The sequence below is a fragment of the Elaeis guineensis genome, chromosome 1, assembly GCF_000442705.2.
Source record: "Elaeis guineensis isolate ETL-2024a chromosome 1, EG11, whole genome shotgun sequence".
Classification (NCBI taxonomy): domain Eukaryota; kingdom Viridiplantae; phylum Streptophyta; class Magnoliopsida; order Arecales; family Arecaceae; genus Elaeis; species Elaeis guineensis.
In genome coordinates this window covers 162,579,100-162,585,735 of record NC_025993.2, presented here as the reverse complement: position 1 = coordinate 162,585,735, position 6,636 = coordinate 162,579,100, and the positions used below count along the sequence as shown (strand labels likewise).

At 29.5% G+C, this 6,636-nt stretch overlaps 1 pseudogene; it reads right to left on the bottom strand.

Annotated features, from left to right (window-relative positions):
* Window positions 1-4,697: 4,697 nt before the first annotated feature.
* LOC105039536 (uncharacterized) lies at window positions 4,698-5,776 on the bottom strand (annotated as a pseudogene).
* Window positions 5,777-6,636: the final 860 nt, after the last annotated feature.

Sequence of the window (6,636 nt, the reverse complement as noted above, 5' to 3'; positions counted from 1 at the left end):
GATCATATCGAAATCATTGGGAAAGTTATGGAGATAGCTGTTGATGGGAGTTTGGTGCTTGATACAAAAAGAAATTGTGGAAATGGTTTCAAGAAGACATGTTACACAGAGGAAAAAAAAAGATTCTGCAGATGGATGTCAAAATGATCGAAAAAATTGGAGAGATCATAAAAATGGAGCATTCTGGAAAAAAAATAAATAAATAGATGGAATTGTTGAGGGAGATTTTCTAACATATTTGCTTCTTTATTCTGTGTAGGTTATCCCCTGGTTCTATTTTCTTCAAGGGCCAAATGTTACTCCTGTTGCTATATGTCTATCTCTATCTTTTTCTTTGCAACAACAAGTTCTGTTTGCCTACATTGTGCTTCGGATTTGCTGATCTTATATACATCTTATACCTATTGGCTATTATTACTTCCGTGTTTCTACTCACGACATGAATGCATCTGATTCCCTTGTATTATCTCTGTTGCTGCTTATCCTTTATGCTCCCACCATTTCAATGTCAGTGCAATCACAGAACCTGGAAAGAATGGATGCTTCTCGCAGTTGCTCTTAATTTTTCGTATCTTTATCTTGCTGCTTCTCTGCCGGTTGCTGCTTAATTTCTTTCATCACTGCCTTCAGATTTTAACATGTCCTGACTCCTCATCTCAGTTATAGTTCTCAGCACTTTGGAAAAGGTTTCAAGGCATCTCCAACTTTAATCATGATGCTTCTCCAGACTCTGCTCCAATGCTCTGGTTGGCTGGATCTTTTGGCTTTCCTTTTAAGCTTCAACACTGATTGGGTTCCAAGGCACTATCTTCCTTATATGTCATCCAATATTCAGTATAAGCAAAGCTCCAACTCAGTCGACTTGTTTTTCAGTCTTTTCACTATATGGTTTCAGTTTGCATATCAATATCATCATTGGTATATCTCATTCTATATATATTTCTTTATCCAATAGGGGCTACACTATTGAAGACATTTAAGACATTACCTGTTGTCAAAGTATTTCACAACTTTGCTTTTTCACCATACTTGATGACAAAGTTCCCAAAGACTACAGATTATATGTATTATGTTTTCTTCTTCTTCTTATCTCTATGTAATATTGGTGTCTTGTCTAGGTGCGAGGATTCGTACGCACATATATTTAGTTTCACATTAATTATTCGTCAGAAAATCTTAGGTAGTTATACAGGGCTAAAGAATCTAGATAATATCTTTCGGTTGGTCTTTTTGGATAAGATCATGAATTATTATAAATAGTATCAGAGTTGATCCAACTCATAATCTGTATGACCTAGGAAATACTGCAGTATGGGTTCATTGATATTGATCACGGGCCAATCATGGTGTTTATAAATAGATGCATGGATTTAGATCCTTTACCTGATGAGGATATTAGGATTTAAATAGAGTATGTGAGGAAATGTGTAGATGTATATTTAGTCCCACATCATTTATTCATTGAGAAGATCTTGGATATTTATATAGTACCAAAGATCCAATAACACATTCTGACTAATCTTTTTGGATGAGATCCTGAGTTGTAATAAATAGTATGAACCGATCCGGTCTATAGCCTATGTGAATTAGGGGATATTGTAGTATGGATTCAATGAGGTTGACCCCGAGCTAATCGTAGTGTTTGTGAATGGAAGTATGGACTTAGATCCTTAATCTCACAAGAACGTCAAGGCTTAAAGGTGGAGAATATGTGAGCGTGTATTTAATCCCGCATCAATTATTCACTGGAAAGATCTTGCGTTCTTATACAAAATGAGGTCTTGAGTTGTTGTAAATAATATCAGAGCTAATCCAGCATATAGCCTATATGGATGAGAAGATACTACAGTATAGGACTTAAAGGGAGAAATATGTGAGGACTCATCTTAGTACTTATACAAGGCTCAAGGCTAGAGAACCTAAATAATATCTTCCGACTGATTGTTTTAGATGAGATTTTGACTTGTTATACCAAGTCTACTGTATGCTGATGTCTGTCTCCATTTCCTTTAATATGATTATCAGCCTTCACTACCAAAAAAAAAAAAGGCATTAGGGTACATGCAAAATTCTTTGTACACTGCCCGCGGTGTAGAAAATCTGACGTGGAGCACACCATCTCACTCGATTGGTCCACGTAACATCCTTATGGTGAGATATGACGTGCATTATTTTGTGTCAAATCGAGCATCTAAAGGCATGAAAAAAATGGAGACAGCATCTTGTTTCATCGTCGAATATATTTAATGTATATTACAGGCTGCTTTTCAAATTAAACGTGACGAAAATATCTTTTCTCTTCAAAACGAAGTATTTTTACTATTTTGAAGTTTGGTTGGACATTACGAATGCTGTTCTTCTCTCTCTCTTCTTCCTCATTTTGTGGAGCTTCTGCCTGAGCATTTGGATGTCTGAAGTTTATTATGCAGCGAGAATTATTCATCCAAGACTATTGGCTAGCATTTAAACAATATTATCCATCCAAGCAACATGCCTTATCCATCCAGTTGGTTCAAATATTTTTTTTTTAATTTTGAATACAGCATGTCATATAAATTTTTTTAAAAAATTATATAATAAGTCAAGATGTCATAATTTCTATTCATGATGGTTTTTGATAATATTATGATATCTAAAATCAAAATTATGATATTATAGATTCATATTATGATATTGTAGGTTAAAATTATGATATCCTAAAGATAAAACACTATCTTAAGATAGTTTTGCTAATATTATGATATCTTAGATCAAAATTATGACTTATAGATTAATAATATAATATTCTATAGGTAAAATACCTCTCAAGTATACTTTTTGATATTTTTATGATATCTTGAGTCAAAATTATGACATTTTATATTAATATTATATGACATTCTATAGATAAAATATCTTCTAAAGATAGTTTTGATAATATTATGATATTCTATATCAAAATTATGATATTTTAGATAAATATTATGACATCTAGAATATAAAATATTTTGATATTTTTTAATAATTTTATGATATTCTAAAATAAAATTATGATATTCAAAGTTAAAATTATGATATCTTATAAATAAAATATCTCTCAAAGATAGTTTTGACAATATTAAGATATGTTAGATTAAAATTATAATATTTTATACTAATATTATGATATATAAAAGATAAAACATCTTAAAATTGATATTTTTTGATAATTTTATGACAACCTAGATCAAAATTATGATATTTTATACTAAAATTATGGTATCCTATAGAAAAATATCTTTTAAAGATAGTTTCGACAATATTATGGTATCCTAAATCAAAATTATAATATTTTATATTAATATTATAAGATTTAAAAGATAAAATACTTCAAAATTGATATTTTTTGATAATTTTATGATATTCTAGATCAAAATTATGATATTTTATGTTAAAATTATGACATCTTATAGATAAAATATCTTTCAAAAATAGTTTGAATGATATTATGATATTTTAAATTAAAAATTATAATATTTTATATTAATATTATGATATTCAAAAGATAAAATATCTCAAAATTAATATTTTTTAATAATTTTATAATATTTTAAATTAAAATTATAATATTTTATGTTAAAATTATGACGTTATATAGATAAAATATCTTTCAAAGATAGTTTTGATAATATTGTGACATCTTAAATCAAAATTATAATATTTTATATCAATATTATAATATTCAAAAGATAAAATATATCAAAATTTATATTTTTTAATAATTTTATAATATTTTAGATCAAAATTATGATATTTTATGTTAAAATTATGACATCTTATAAATAAAATATCTTTCAAAGATAGTTTTAACAATATTATGACATCCTACATCAAAATTATAATATTTTATATTAATATTATGATATTTAAAAGATAAAATATTTTAAAATTAATATTTTTTGATAATTTTATGACATCTTATATCAAAATTATGATATTCTATGTTAAAATTTATAATATCCTATCAATAAAATATCTTTCAAAGATAGTTTCGATAATATTATAATATTTTAAATTAAAATTAAAATATTTTATATTAATATTATGACATTCAAAAGATAAAATATCTCAAAATTAATATTTTTTGATAATTTTATAATATCTTAGATCAAAATTATGATATGGTATGTTAAAATTATGACATCCTATAGATAAAATATCTTTTAAAGATAGTTTTGATAATATTATAACATCCTAGATCAAATTATGATATTTTATATTAATATTATGACATCCAAAAGATAAAACACCATAAAATTGATACTTTTTAAAAATTTTATGATATCTTAAATCAAAATTATGATATTCTATGTTAAAATTATGATATTCTATAAATAAAATATCTCTCAAAGATAGTTTTGATAATATTAGCTATTTTAGATCAAAATTATAATATTTTATATTAGGATAAATTATAAAAATCCTCTTAAGATTTGTGTTTATGACAGTTACACCCATTATTTTTCAAAATCTACACTTACAACCCTAAAATTTAACATCGTTAATCAAACTGTTTCAAAAGTCTGAAATGATCAAATTGCCCTCCACTATAACTCAGCAAATGAAATTTATCAAAATCTTTTGCACCATCTTCTTCACCCTTTCTCCACTGATCGTCCTCTTTTTTTTGAAGAATAGGATTTCTTCTTAATAAATCCATCCATCCCATGTGATTAAGCTCATAGAATCATCTTTCTTAAATGGGTTTGGATGGTGAAGATGTTGTCGTTCTTTCCAAAATCGGACACTCAAGCTACTTGGACATAAGCCAGGGACCTCCTGACGATGACCTCCATCATCTCGATGTCTAGCATGATGTACTCGACGAGCTGGTGGCTGGAGAGCAGGGCCTTGAAGGAGGCCCGCTAGTACTGCCTGGCATCGAGAGAGGTGAATTAAAAGGTGAAGGGATCGAGGAGGGAAATAGAGTTGGAGATCTTGGTGCGGACGACGAGGTGATCGAGGATGGGGGCAACATCAGGAGGGTGATAGATGAGGTCCTCATGGTAGATGGGGTAGATCTCGATGGATGAGGTGTGCTTGTAGTTGTAGATATTGGTCTTAGGGTCCTAGGAGACGAGCTGCTTGTCATAGTGGGAGCGGATGGAGACGACATTGAAGATGAAATTGACATACTTGACGGTGTGGGAGCGGCTGCCAAAGAAGAAATCGAGATCGCAGTCATTCTCGACAATAATAAGGGCACGGACAGTGGCACCATGGTGGAGGATGAGCTGCTGGAGGAAAAAAAAAGTGCGACGGTGGACGACATGCTGGCGGAGTTGGACGATGGCAGGCCACTGGTTGGGGTCAAGGTGGATGCGGGAGCAGGGGGTAGAGCTAGTGGTGGACGATGTGATCGATGAGGTGGGACTGCTCGAGGATGGCACCATGGAGGACCTCATGGCAGACATGGAGCTTGAGGTGGAGGTGCTTGGAGTAGGGGTCGGTTCAGACGAACTCGACGTGGATGAGACGATCAAGACAAGTGAGAAGCTTGCTGAGGTGGCAGAGGCAGAAGGTGAGGAGCTCCTTGGACTCAGGATCGATGGGGACCCAGGTGCGGGGGGGGAGGGTGGAGGTATTTGGGAACAATGCATCCACTCATCTTTCTCACCCAATACCACTGGAGCACGACAATAATGGAGCACCCAACGACACCGGAGCAGGGGAATGATGGAGATAGGGAAGACTAGAGGGGAGAAAGAAAGAAGGATTTTTATACCACTAAATAGTCTAAACCTTTGATGAAGGACATTTCTATCATTTTTAAAAATTTTAATTATATGATATTTTGTTCTCATTTTTGATTAACGGGCTGCCTAACGGCCAGAACTAAACTGTAAGGTTAAAATAAACGTCAAGGATGTAAGTATAAATTTTTCAAACTACTGAATTTAACTATAATTTTGATCTAATCTCAGGAGATTTTTTTAATTTACCCTTTATTTTAATAGAATAATATTCAAAAAAAATATCTTAAAATTGATATTTTTTGATAATTTTATGATATATTAGATCAAAATTATGATATTGTATATTAAAATTATGATATTCTATAGATAAAATATCTTTCAAAATAGTTTTGACAATATTATGATATTTTAAATTAAAATTATAATATTTTATATTAATATTATGATATCTAAAAGATAAAATATCTCAAATTAATATTTTTTGATAATTTTATGATATCTTAGACCAAAATTATAATATTTTATGTTAAAATTATGACATCCTATAAATAAAATATCTTTCAAAGATAGTTTTAATAATATTATGATATTTTAAATTAAAATTATAATATTTTATACTAATATTATGATATTCAGAAGATAAAATACCTTAAAATCGATACTTTTTGATAATTTGATGACATTCTAGATCAAAATTATGACATTCTATGTTAAAATTATGATAGTCTATATTAAAATTATGATATTTTATAGATAAAATATCTTTTAAAAATAGTTTTGATAATATTATAAAATTTTAGATCAAAATTATAATATTTTATGTTAATATTATGACATACAGAAGGCAAAATACTTCAAAATTGATATTTTTTGATAATTTTATGATATTCTATATCAGAATTATGATATTTTATGTTAAAAT